This window comes from Falco rusticolus, chromosome 8 (genome assembly GCF_015220075.1).
Source record: "Falco rusticolus isolate bFalRus1 chromosome 8, bFalRus1.pri, whole genome shotgun sequence".
Classification (NCBI taxonomy): domain Eukaryota; kingdom Metazoa; phylum Chordata; class Aves; order Falconiformes; family Falconidae; genus Falco; species Falco rusticolus.
The window spans coordinates 59,684,850-59,698,544 of NC_051194.1; the positions used below are offsets into that span (position 1 = coordinate 59,684,850).

The following is a 13,695-nucleotide window of genomic DNA, read 5'->3' on the forward strand; positions in this document are numbered from 1 at the left end:
CAAATCTGCTGTTTTATGGTCTGTACCTTGGCATTTATATTATCCCTAGCTGGAGCCTTCTGCTAGGGCTGCCCATGTTTATTTTCCAGCTAATCTGCACACTTGTGCAAACTTCATTAATGAAAACACAGGGCTAATCATGCTGTTGAATTAAAGATCCTACTGTGCTCTTACTGGGAGTCATATAAAACCTTTTTTATTTTTCTTATTAAGTACTCAGTACCTGTGTTCACTATTTCAGGTGAAAAATAAAAACTCATGTTGATTCAGCATGGGCTTTGTAAACAAAGATTTATTGAATCTCCATCTAAAGAAAGAAGTCAAAGATATTTTTTCCCCTCTAATACCTTCCCAGAAGACTGTGCCCAAATATTAAAGTATAATTAAGCAAGGAAAAAGGCTGTGAAAGTTTAAACTTAAAGACTAATTTTTTTCATAAAGATGGGCAGCTGAGTATTTCAACCTAAATAAAAATTAACCTCATTTCAGACACACTGAATGCTTTCAGTAGAAGCTCTTTAGAATACAAGAGGCAGGTACTAATTGTCTCTGCAAATCTCAAAACTTAAACAGATTAAACAGGGAAAAAATACTCCTAGTTGAGGCTGCCGCACATTCCCTATGTAAAAACTTCATTTTCACATGCTATGTCTGACAAATGAAAGAAACTAATGCTTTCCATAGTTGCTTGTTCTCTTTTTGATCAAATTTTAAACAATGCATCTCTTCCCAGAGCTGAAATGACAAAATTAATAGCAGAAAGGAGGAGGGAGAGCCACTGGGAAATTAAGAGTCCTAGCACATGTAGAGTTTGGAATGATGATAAATTGGCATCGGTATAGTTCTCAATCCTAATATTACCAAAGGCCCATCGCAAAATTGTTTATGCAACTTAAAGTATTATAATAACAAAAGCAACAGACAGCAAGGCAATGAGAGAGTACACCCTGAAATCCAGCAACAAACTCATCACCAAATGAGGAATATTTCTACTTTCCTTTAACTTCAAAATACGGTATATTCTTCCCACGTTTTCCTCTGAATGCGAATACTCAGGATAGTCGGCATCTTACCTACAAGAGTCAAGATATGGGTTCAAGAGCTACATGATGTTAGAACCTCTTTAAAGTAAAAAAAAAAATTAAAACAAGCAAAAAATATTTTCCTGTTTCAGTATGCCTCAAAACCGAAAAGCCTTAGAAACCGAAACGGCCAAGACCATCAGTACAAATATCTTAAGTTTGTACTGGTGCAAACAGGAAAAAGGTGATGCTCTTCAATCCCCTGAGAAGATCTTCCTTTTGCATCTCTGCCAAAACCACTCCGCACAGAAAAATCCTGGCCTCACTGTTTATGTGGCACCTACAAAAGGACATTATCCCAGGCACCTGCAAGAGCCTTTACAGTGAAATTTTAAAATCTTCACTCATCTCCCAAGGGGCAGGGTGAAGGATGGTACCCAAACCCTTTTGTTTTCTTCTGTCACCTATAACAATGCAAGATTGCTCATCAGACTACTCCTTGCCACTTTCACAAAGGAAAATAAGGATACTCAGCTTCTACAGGAACTACTTATGAAACTTGATTTCCTGTTTGTCTCCCTACCACAAAGATCTTCTGATGTCTAATAATATATTTGCACTCAGCCAACAGCTTTTCTTCCAGCTGAGCACTAACCTGAGAACTTCCCTCATGCAGACTTCTCACACAACTTCTCGGCACTTACCTGTGACATCTCTACCCTCTTGCCAAACTTGATGGGACTTTTCAACATGGTGACCAACTTCATTCAGGGGTACTGACAGCGTGATGCTTATGCAATAGGAAACCAATCTCAAAAACACAAGGACATAGCAGGAGTTCCCGACAAATCACTTGTTCATGAGGCAATCCTGATTTAAAAGCACGGACAGCATCCTCACTTTAAGAAACAGAAACACAAAGAGAGCTAACCCTACAGCATCAGGGAAAAAATTTCTCCCCAAGGAAAACTGCACCATTCTTCTTCAAACATATAAACAGAAAAAAAATTACATTAAATAAATTAAAATACAATTAAAAAACTAACACAACCCACAAAGACATAAAACCATAACACCATGCTATCAAGCACAAAGGGAAGAAGCTTCTGGCCTCTGAGCTCCCTGGCACTTCCAAAGATGCTCAGTATCACATCTAAAAAACTCAGTAATGACCAGCTTCCACCAACACGCACATAATTACCAAAAGCAGCCCGACATTCCCAGACCCCTCTAGCCAGCACATACCCACAGAGGACACTTCTGTAATTGGGTTATTCCCTGGCTCTGCTGGCAGCGGGCTGGACGTGCATCCAAGGGGACAGCACTGAGTCACAGTCCTCGGCAGCCAGCACTGACTCAGCCCCACGCTCCCCGCTGGGAAAGGAGGCTCAAGGTAACCCGCCCAGCTTCTGTGGAGGCGATGAATTCCCTTTGCACAGGGACGGACAAATGCCGCGGCTGACCTGGAGGCAGAGAACGTAAAAAGATCCCAATTCCCACTGCAACCAGATATCCTTGAGAGGACGGCTGTCGGGAACATCACTCAGACAAGCTCAACTCCCAGAGTAATATCAGTTATGTGGCTTTCTTCTTTATTTTTTTTATTATTTTTTTTAAAATGTACAGATGTGCTGCTGCTTTAGTCAGCTACAAACCCTGATACTCACAGCTGGCTCCTGCCAGCACCTACAGCTTGCTGATGGCCTCTTCAATGATTCAAACTGCAAAACCAAACATTTCTCATACCTACCACACAAAAAATAGTCACTAAAAGGACTGAAAAAATGCACTGTGTTGTTACGTGGTAGGAAGAAGCAAAAACCAGTCACACTGTATACAAACAGGAAAGAAACTCACTTTAAAATGTCATTTCATTTCATTTGCTTACATAATCAACTTGCCAAGCTTTTTTTTTTTTTTTTTTTTTTTGTCACACAACATTTTATAGTATAAAGGTATTTCCTTTAAAACCAAGATACATAAATAACAGCTTCTACTGATAAATACAATCCAAAACCACAGTTTTAATCTTTGGTACTTAAACTGAAATCCATAGAATGGCAGCTGGATGGCCCGAGTTTCAAAGGTGCCAAGCACTCACCGGTTTCAGTAGTTGCAGAAAACAGCAAGCGCTATGCATCTCTCTTCATCAGACCACTCCTTAGACATTCAAGAAAAGACCCTCACCTAATGTGTCAGGGTCCTGCACCAGCCAAACTGAGCTCAAATGCAGGGGCCATCAACCTGGCAGGCCACACTCATTGCTACCACCTGGAGAGAGCCTACTTCAGCCTCGCCTAAAACCCTCCTGGCACAGAGAAGCACTAACATACCCATAGAGCTCCTGCAGCTGCTGAAACGCTCCTCATGGGGACACACGCACCCCTGCCACCCCCAAAAGTTCTTCAATTCACAGATTCGAACCAAAAAACCACCAATATTGAGTTGCTTAGAGGGCACAATATATTTCTGGTCTGTCTGGCAGCTCTCCGACAGGAGTGGTTGCCATCGCCCCCTTCAACAGGAACCCCTCATTCCCACACAGGATCTGCGTGACCAGCTGACTGAACAACCGAAGGCACCAGTGCAGGGCATGCCAAGCACAGAGATGAGTTGGCTGGAGAGCAGCACAGCCTGACCCGGCTGCAGTGCCAAACTGCGATCATGTCCTGCCTGAGCCAATAAGCCCAGCCATTTAGAACGTTTTATTCACTTAAGTCAAAACACAGTTCGCTTTTAAAAGAGAAAAAAGTCCCACTTGCTTATAATAAACAAGACAGAAGTACTCTAGAAGACTTACGTGCTCACAGCAAGCAAGAGGCCTGTTGCTGAAGGCTTACGGCACTGCATTTCCATTCCCGAACCACACACAGCCCACAAAAGGGCACTAAACTCTCATCAGAGCAGACAAATCTGAATAAGCCAGGGGCAAATATAAAAAAGCCTGAGGTGGTCTGCAAGCGCAGCGTAAGCAGAGCTATCAGACACCTCCCACTTCAAACACTAAGCGCAACGTCCTCTATGGTACCTTCTCAAGTAAACAAGTCTTCATAAAGCAATTTCTCCTCTTGCTGAAAAAGCTGAGCTGCTCTCCCGTGAGCTGAGGAGCCAGCGCTTCTGCCCACAAGCCACACCAGAGAACCCTCAGCCAGCACGCTGGCTGCTGAAAAGAAACATTAAAAAGCACGTGTGCATGAGGGGTTAGGGCCACAGCTCATCTGTTACGCTCTGATAAACCGTACTGCAAAACGTGAGAAAAATCCTCGCACAATCCTTTTTCTTAATTAATGAAAGCAAGAATTGTGCGTTCATGCAGCTGTGCTTTGACAAACTTGGGAGGGCATCCCGGGAGGCCAGCCTTGCGAAGCTGAGCGCTGTCACAAAGAGCATGGGGTGAGCACACCAGTGCAAGCAGCGCAACCACGATCACACCTGAGCTGCTCTCTCCTCATCGCACAAAAACCATGGACTTACCAGCACAGATGGGTGCTAGCTGACAGAGCTCTGCGCTGACTTAACTTGAGGACAGTGCCACAAAACAAAAGTCACCTGTCACAGTCACCTGTCAAAGCTAACTGCTGGCCACATTTCTGTGAACATGGCAGCCTACAGAGCATGAATTTCATGGAAAAGAGAGAACTTCTCAACCTTGGGCTGCCAGGAATGGCAGGAAGATTTCTGTCCCGCTGTGCCGGCCCCAAATGGCAAGGGTTACTGAGCTGTTCCTCTGGTCATCACACAACTACACGCTGTAAGGGCCAAGAACCACATTATTCGCTGCAGAAAAAAAAAAAAAAAAGAAAAAATTAAACAGACAGAGGATTTGGCACAACCCCCAAAAGCATCTTGGACATCCTAACAGTAACAACAGTTATTCAAGACATGACTGTTTATACTACGAGATTCATTACACAGGAGGCCTGCCTATTTTTAGAGGTAGATATCGCTACAATTGAGTGCTAGATAAACCCAAACAATTATTTTTAAAGGGTATTCCATCACTAATTATTCTAAACTTCTGTGCTCCGTAGGTTGGCCTGCTGCCACTCTCCAGCATAACAGCTCGGAGAACGATGCTATGACTTCGCTGCGCGGCGGTGACAGCTAACTCACAGAGCAAGCAGCATGTCCGTACCAGTCTAACAGTCAGGGCGAGCTCATCACCGCATCATCACACCGAAAAGAAACAAAATTAAAAAAAACACGAGACCGCAATTTTGTTCATGCTAAAAAAAACCAGGAAGTTTTAATTTGCCACCAAAAGAGATTCCCTGAGGAATAAACGTGCAGCGAACAGTGGTGAAAGCCCCTGAGCAGCAGCACCATGTTGAGAGCCCCAGGACTGATGTCCAATAGGGCGTGAAGCAGAAACATCAACTAGGGTTTGCTGCTGCTTGGGAAGAACCTACCGGAGATGGGAAGGAAAGAGGAGGTCAGCTCCCGCACACGGCTGTGTTATCTGCGTAGAAGCCCAGGCTGAGCATGGTTCCAAGGACCCGCGTGGCTGCCGTTGGCTACGCTGCTCATCGATCTATTTTGTGGTTTCACCAGGCTGAGCCTGAAGTCCCGACTGCTTCGCAGGCTCCCCTCCAGCCACGCGCCACCAGCGCTCCTGCACCCCGAGTTCTGAGCCACGGGGTGACGGACACGGGCAGAAAGCCAGGCTCGATCCGGCCCGCAGCTGCCCCTCAGCCACCGGCCAAGCCAGACGCCCTTTGGGGGGGAACCCACTGCGTCTCAATTTCTAAAAACGTGCGTGAACGTTTTTTTAAGCAAACCAGACTTTTCACGATATTGTAACTGCAGTTTTGCTCCGGCACAGCCTAAACCCAACCAAATCCCGGAGGAACACCGAAACCCCAACCCGCCAGGGGCGAAGCAACAGATGGCACGACAAAAAGAAGGGCTGCCAGGGTGCCTGGACCAGCCAGGGGAGAGGCGCTGCGGGGCGAGCCCGCATTTCACGCCCGAGCTCCTCTCGCAAGGACGCGCCCGCCCTCCCCGCTGCAGAGGGCGGGCAGCGGGTGCCGGTGGGGGGGGCAGCCCCGGCTGCTCCGGAGGGGGCACGGCGGTCCCGGGCGGCCGGGCGGCAGCCGGGGGAACGGGAGGGGAGGGCGGCCAGGCCACCGCCGCGCTCACATTCCCCGCCAGCGGCGGGCTCCGCGACGGCACGGCACCGGGCAGAGCAGGTACCCCGGTCCCCGCAGCTACCGCGTCCCCGGGAGGCAGGAGAAGGCGCCAGGCTCGGCGGCCGAGCCCCGCCGGGTGGCTCCCCCGGGGCGGGCGACCGGGGCCAAACTTCCCGCCGCGCCGCCACCCCCTCAAAATGGCTTCGCCGGCGCCGCGGCCCCTGGCCGGGTAAGACCGCCCGGGAGCCCGCCCCCGCCCCGCCGCCGGGCACGGCCGGGCCCCGCGCCGCACTGCGCCCCGCCACGCCGCCGGCCGGTACCCCCGCCCCGACCCGCCGCGCCGCGCTCAACAGGTGCGGGGCGGCCGGGCCCGCCGCCACCGGCACCTGCCGCCTCGTCAGGACCTGGACAGGTCCCGCGGGGCGCTCCCGCCGCCGCACCCGAACCTCACCTCTCCCGGCGCCGCGCCGCTGCCCGGGCCCCGCCGCCGCCGCCGCCGTTCCGCCATCCGCAGCTCCGGCCGAGCCGAGCGGCGGCCCCCGCTGCCGCCGCCGCCGCCGCCGACACCGGCTCCCGTGCGCGCCTGCGCGCGACCGGGGCGACCGGCCGCGCGCGTCCCCGCCGACGTGCAGGCCGCGCCTGGCCCGCCAGCGGCGCGAGCCCCGCGCGGGGCGGGGCCCGGGGGCAGCGCCGCCGTTCCCATTGGCGGGCCCCGGGCGCGGGCGCGGGCGGGGAACGGGCGCGGGCCCCGGCGGGCGCGCGCGCTAACACCGGTGGACGGCAGGCGGAGCGGGGCGGGGCCGGCGGCTTGGGGAGCCGGCGCTGATTGGGCAAGCGCGGCGGGAGGCGGGGCGAGAGGGGCCCGGTGGCGCAGAGCGGGCAGGGGCGGGGTGGGAGTGAGGGGCGTGGCTAGCGCCGGGTGGGGGCGTGGCCTGGGGCAGGGGCAGGAGGTGGGCCACGGCCAGGGCCCGGGGGCCAGGCCAGGCCCCGCGCCGAGGCCTCGGGATACGCCGCCCCCCTGTGAGCCCAGGGTGCCTGTCTGTCCCCCAGCACGGTGCTGCCTTCACCGGCCCAGCCCGTGCCCCACCGGTGCCCTGCCGGCGGGTGGTCGTGGGCCAGGCCAGCAGGGCTAAACCAGGCCCGCTGCTGCCCAGCCAAGCCCCGTGCCAGGCCTCAGCAGGTAGGGGACAGCAGGGTGGCCCAGCTGGTTCTGCACAGTGTGCTGTGCTGGGTGCCCGCATCGCCCTGTGCAGCGTGACGGCTGACAGGACCAGCCTCCACAGGGGTCAGTGCTGGGGGTGACTCCTTGGCCAGGCTGGGGCCACCCAGCATCCCCCACACAGCCTGGGCAGCCTACAGGGATAAAGCTGCCTTCCACTGAGCGCATGGGGATGGCTGCGAGTGAGATGCCCAAAACAATGCTTTAAGGAAAGCAGAAACCAAAATACAGGTTTAAGTCTTAAAGTGACTTTAGAACATGGAAAAGGATTTTGCAGTGTTAGGAGTCCTACTGGGACCCTATGTAACCTGCACGTGATGCCCAGCTTGCGGCAGCAGCTGTGGTTGAGGACACCCAGGTGCTGCTCACAGACCTGCCAAGACATTCATGATTGCCAAGAGTATATAAGATGCTGCTGAGCTTCTCTCCCTTTCGCTTCATTTGCCTTTTAAACCCAAATGTCTTCATTCTATTTTTCAACAAAGTCACTTTTTGTCAAGAGGCACAGAAATGCCAACGTTCGTTCAAAAGAGGAGTGAGGGGGAAAGAAAGAGTTTCCATGTTTAACCCCAGACACTTGCAAGTGGCCTCGGAGCCAGCAGGGCCCAAGGACTCAGCCTCTGCATTTCTAAAATCATCTCAGATGCAGCGTCCGTGTCCGAGTGCATCCCACCATGCCAAGACAAGAAAGCCAAACAGTGTTTTCCAGCAAGCCATGAGTGATCTCCACTCAAACACCAGCAGCCAAGTTCATCAGTGCTTCTACTGTTTGTATCCCATTGCTCATTATGTAAATTACAGTTTCAACCTCTCATAGTACAGGAGACCCAAAAAGGTTTAAAAAATTACTTTAAAACCTGTCTCTTACATGGTCTGCCTGTGACAGCAGGCTTAGAGTTAAAGCATGTGGTCACTTGGCAAACAGGTTTTTGAGCAACGACTTGCATTTTGCTTTTGACATCTGCAGGTCTCAAACCAAGCAGCCCATGGGATGCAGTGGGACACAGCAGGATACAGAGCTGGCCTCACTTTTCCCAAGATTCACGGTTTTTGAGGTCTGCAGCCCAGTATTACTCCTCTCCCATGTCCTTCAGAACACTCCATCATGTCCCAAAATCTCATTCTTGGCCACCGCTGACCACATACATTGACTGGTCGAGCAGAAATCTTACTTCCCCAGCTTCCTGTCCCTTTGAGGTTACTGAATGAACACAAAAAGTTATTAGAAAAGCCATCAGCTTATTTAATTTGCCCTCAGGTAATATTTTTCCATCTAAGAAGCCAAGTTAAACATTATATACTGCAGCCTTTTTGCCTGGAGCGTGGTTTCCAGAGCCAAGCAATGGAGCAATCATCCATCACACATAGCGTGTGTGTGGGGAAGCAGACAAGCCCAGTCCCAGCTGCACATGATGGGGGATCTCAGGGTGCAAGTGGACCCATCCACAAAAGCATCAGCTGCCCAGAAGTGAAGGACATGCTGGCAGATTCAACTGCACCACCATGAACACCCGTGCGAGCCCTGCAGCTCATTTCCTTTTCATGGTAAACAGGTAACAGCTGTTCTGCACTCGGGTATTTCTGGTGAGAAGAACAAGGTGTTAATTGTAAAGTCAGTGAAATGCAGAATATATGCTGGAAACATCTTCAGAAGCAGCTTCCTCCAGGGGAGCAATGGGACACGTGGCCATGGGGTGCACCAGTCCCTGGACTCCCTGCAATGGAACAGAGCAGAGCAAGGACACAGAGAGTACCAGACGTACTGCGGAGAGCTGGAGTGCTTCCCCCAGCCCACCTCCTTGCCAAAGCGGACCAAGGTTTCCCCACCCAACATAAAGTTTGACCATGGATGGAGACTAAAGCCCTGGCTGCTGTTGACACCAAGACACAAGCAGAACCACCAGCCTTTGCACGGTGGAGAAGAATACCCAGAACTGCAGCAGCCAATGCTGAAACCAAGGTGCTGTGAAGCCAGGTGGGACCTTGCCCACAGGGCCCCTCCTGGAAGACTAATCCTGATGTCCATCCTCCTGCAGCTGCCTGCCAGACCCACAGGTGACACCCAGCTTGCTGGCCACTAGAAAAAGAAACCGTTCATTAAAGTAATTAGGATCCAAAAGGAAGGGACATTTAAATAGATTATATTTAAAGGGGATATTTAAAGAAAAACACATGGTTTTCTAAGGTTTCGACTCATGGTCATGTTGGTGAGAAGAACCTCTGATGGCAAGTTCCTCTGGCATCTCCCGTCTGGCTTCACCCATGGGAATCCAGCCCTGTCCCATGGCAAGATGTGCCCAGACATTGCAGGAGCCTTATGTAGAGATCAATCAGACAAAAATGACAGGTGTTGCTGCATCAACCACCTTGGTATTATTCAAAGCTGGTGTGAAGAACTCGGTGTGCTTTCTCACCCATTTCTCTAGAGCGCTTGGGTGGTGGCATCCATATTGCCATGTTGCATCACACTCCCTTCAGTGCCCAACGCGAGTTCCAGGCGCGGTGCCCAGCGGCTGCTCCACTCACATGTGGCTTCTTCCCTCTCTCTATTCGTTCTTAGCAGGGTAAGGATCCATACACACGTTCACAGGGAGGGAGAAAAGGACTGCCATGAAAGCCCGTGCTGGAAACAACAATCTATTTTTTATACCTCCTCCCTCGCGGAGACAATCCTCCTCCTCTGCCCTGCTTGGGAGCGGCAGCACCTGCGGGCGGGCAGCTCTTGGCTGGCAGAGCCTTTGCCTCCAGGAATGCCTGTCCACATTTCCTTACCGTATTTTATTTTCAGCTTGAGGATCTTGACACAAGCTACTACTTTTTCCCCACCCCCTTAGGATCAGCAGTGAAGCCAGCAAGAACAAAACCGTGTTCCTCAGTTCCACCTCTGTGTCACGGGCCAAAGCGGTTGTGTCCTGCCAGGACGTTGGGGAAACCACTGCTGGGACAGGAGCAGAGGGACAAGGCTGAGAATGAATTACCTTGAGTGGTACTGCCGATGGTGGTGAAGAGCACAGCACTCAGCAGAGCGAGTGCTCCCACCACTGGGCTGGAAGAGGCTGGGGAAGTGCTGGCCCCCAGGACGGCTGTTCCTCCCAAGGACATCTGGATGTAGCCCCCAGGACAGCCAGAAGCACACCTGAGGACATCCTCTTTAGTCCCTCTGGAGTCCAAGGGATAAAGGAGGGGCACTCTGCCAGCTCCAGCCCTGTGTTGGAGAGAGGAAAGTCACTGCTGGGACCCCCACGAGGGCTCACGTTGGGCAAATGGTGCTACATCGAGGGTGGGGTGGGAGGCACGGCATGTCCCCAGGCTTGTCATCCTGCTCGGTGGCCAGCCTGATCGCACCATAGATCAACTTGGTTCCCTGCCCCTGCAGGACAAAAAGGGCTCTCTCCCTGCATAGCACCGGGCTTGCTGAGCTGCGCCACTGTAATACAATTGCTGATGCTTATGAGACACCACATTTTTTCCAAATAATTTGCTCTTTTTATTCCTAATTTTCATCCAAATCTTATTTTAGGGTTTTTATTTTGTTGGGTTTTTTGCTTGGTTTGTTTTCCGTAAACTTACTTTAATAAATGAATGGCTTTTCAACAATGGCTTTTTCATCAAAGTCCTGGGAAATCTGAAATACTTGGCTGTTGCTCGTAAAACTGAGCGCAGTGCATTTTGAACACCACAAGCCAAAAGCAGCTTTACTATTTCCATGCTCTGAAATGGTTTTCCATCCCAGGGCGGCTTGATTTGCAAGCTGGCCTTGCTCCTTGGGGTCCCTACACCCCAGGACACGTCTCAGGCCTCAGCACTGGTGGGAGTGGGGCTGTGCCCGGCACAAGGCTTCTGCATGGGCTGGTGCTCCCCCAGCATTCTTCAGCCATGGCTAATTTGCCGGCTAGTGTCACTGGCGAGGCTTGTGAGCGCTGGAGGTCCCTGCGGGACATGGGGTTTCAAGAGCTGAGGTGACTGTGGGTTTGCCAGAGCCACAGATTTCAGAAATGGCCCACTCTTCCCAGAAGCGCTGCCTGTGATTTCAGGGAATTTTGTCTGGAAATCTTGCCTTGCTGCCATGTCTGACCATCAGCTGAAACCTCCTCCTGCTTTTTAATGGCTCTGTGTGTGCACACCCTGTCACGCACTGCCATCTTCTGCAGGCAACTTGCCCATGAGCTCTGAATTGGAGTGCAGAGTCCAAGGTGATGGACCACATCTTGGCATCCTGAAGGCCTTCAGGGCAGGTGCTGAACAGCATCCCCGTGCACTGAGCCTGCCATCCTGGCACATAGCTCTTGCCATGCAGAGTTTCCATCCCACACCACCATGCTGGAGCCACATCTTGCACCAGGCATGCCGGTTCATCCGGACCTACTTTTAGAGTCCTTGCCCTCACCTGGTGGATGTGGCTGAAGCACTGCCTGGCCCATCACCGTGCCACCAACCCAACGGAAACTGGATCCCCAGAAAGCCCCAGCAGCAGATCCAAGCTTGGTAGTTTCCCCCGCTCTGTTGCCATACGATCCTCAGTGGAGCAGCAGCCAAGCCTGGGGAACCTGCTTCCAAAGCGATGCTGCAAAAGGAGGGAGGGATGTTTAACCCAGACCTTGCGGAGTGTGGCAAGCTTATGGAAGGACAGCAGCAGCCTCACCAGGGCGGCGGCTGCCTGCTGGAGGACACCTGGGAAGCACAGTTGCCTCCTCCAAGATTTAGCCACTTGCTGACCGCAATCCTGCTTAGAAAGGAAACAGGGCTGGGGGAACCCCTGTGGTCTGCAGCTCCTCACCAGAGTGCCCCAGGCAGGTCACCCAGCTCCCTGCACCCCCACCATGTCCCACCCCTCCTGCCCAGGGCCCTGGGCACCCTGCAGATGAAGCACCCGCCTATTTGCCCGTCCATCCACCCATGTGGAGCCTGCCATGCTCCCAGACCCCTCCCCACTGCGGTGCTGACCCTCGCCCCACGCCTGGTGAGCTTGCAGGCATTAGCTGCCTATCTCTGAGCAGAGGTCACTACAGAGCATGTAATTTAACTCTCTCATAAAAATCATCACTGCCTCAATTATTCAGCACCCTCGCCCCACTGCCCAAGCTCATTGCTGATGTTTCCATGCAGTTGAGATATCAAATTGTATAATTGGCATTGGTTGCCAAGACCCAGCTCTGACTTTGTAACACCAGTGTGCCTGAATTCCTACCGCCTCATTTATATGTCACTGATTTTACACATATGCAGATGCCAGAACACAATATAGCTGCTTTGTAGATGGTCCGTAACATGAATTTCTGAGGCCAGCACATGATTCAATGCAGTCTGGCAGCTCCACTTGCAGTAACCTGCTTGTGCAGACCCTTGAGTACCAAGACGTGTACCTGTGCTTGCATGATGCCCTGCACTGGGTCTGCAGGCAGGATGGTGATGCCAGACTGGCACGTGCCTGTGAACACCCGGATCGGGTGCTGGCCGGTAGCCCAAGCAGAGTGCCCTGCCTGCTGTTGTCCAAGGGGAGAGCTGGCAGCAGGACGGCCCCAGGACCAACGGGCTCCCACACTGGGTTGGGGACAGGTCCCAGAGATGGGGACCTCCATCCCTGGGGGTTGGAGGAAGGGTGATGTCAGGCCAACACAACTTCATGCAAGCAGCAACGCTGCCATCTCCTTGCCCCACTGGTAGGGACCCCTCCTGGGGCCAGGGTGGAGGAAGAGCTGGCTCCAGCTTTCCCTCATCCTCTGTCTGAGCTCAGATCCCTGGGCTGAGTGGTGCCACCCACGGTAATATGTCCTCCAAGGGTCACAGTGGGCAGGCAGGACCAGAAGCCAAAGCGCAGGACTCCCTTGGGGTCAGTCTCAGCAGCATCCAGCTGTGAAGCAGGTTGTGACCCAACTTGCTCGGTGACCAACGCAAGGCCAATTTTTAAATCATGAGCATCTAGGGAAGTCCTGGTCCAAGCTCAGCTAGTTGCACCAGGCAGATCTGCACAAACCACCCTAAAGAGCAGGAACAGTAGATGCATGGAATAACATGAGCCACGGGAAGCCAGGGGACAGAGGGGACACAGCTACTGGAAGTGTGTACACATGCATGAAGGAGATCAACTGATGGCAGCTGCTTGGACATCTACAGGCATTCAACAGGGTTACCCGCCAGCAGGTCTAAGGATGCCAAGGTGCAGCGGGATAAGGGGGAAGGTCTTTGCAGGGGTAAATTGCTGGTTACAAAGATAGGGAACGGAGGGTACAAGCAGCAGGTAGTTTTCATCAGGGAGCCACAGAGGGACCTGCAATGACAACTGCATTCTCCAACACAAATGGTCTGGAGAAGGAGAGCGCAGCGA

General features: G+C 52.4%; 1 protein-coding gene across 4 annotated transcripts in view; it reads right to left on the reverse strand.

The window, feature by feature from the left end:
- ADARB1 (adenosine deaminase RNA specific B1) overlaps window positions 1–6,672 on the reverse strand; it is an 86,133-nt gene extending 79,461 nt beyond the window's left edge. The window contains exon 1 of one of the 4 annotated variants that reach the window (XM_037397884.1): window positions 6,603–6,672. The gene's annotated coding sequence lies outside the window, so the exon portion shown is untranslated. Of the gene's footprint in view, window positions 1–3,822; window positions 3,983–6,602 lie in introns of those variants that run through there. The other 3 variants (XM_037397886.1, XM_037397887.1, XM_037397885.1) reach the window with 3 other exon arrangements.
- Window positions 6,673–13,695: the final 7,023 nt, after the last annotated feature.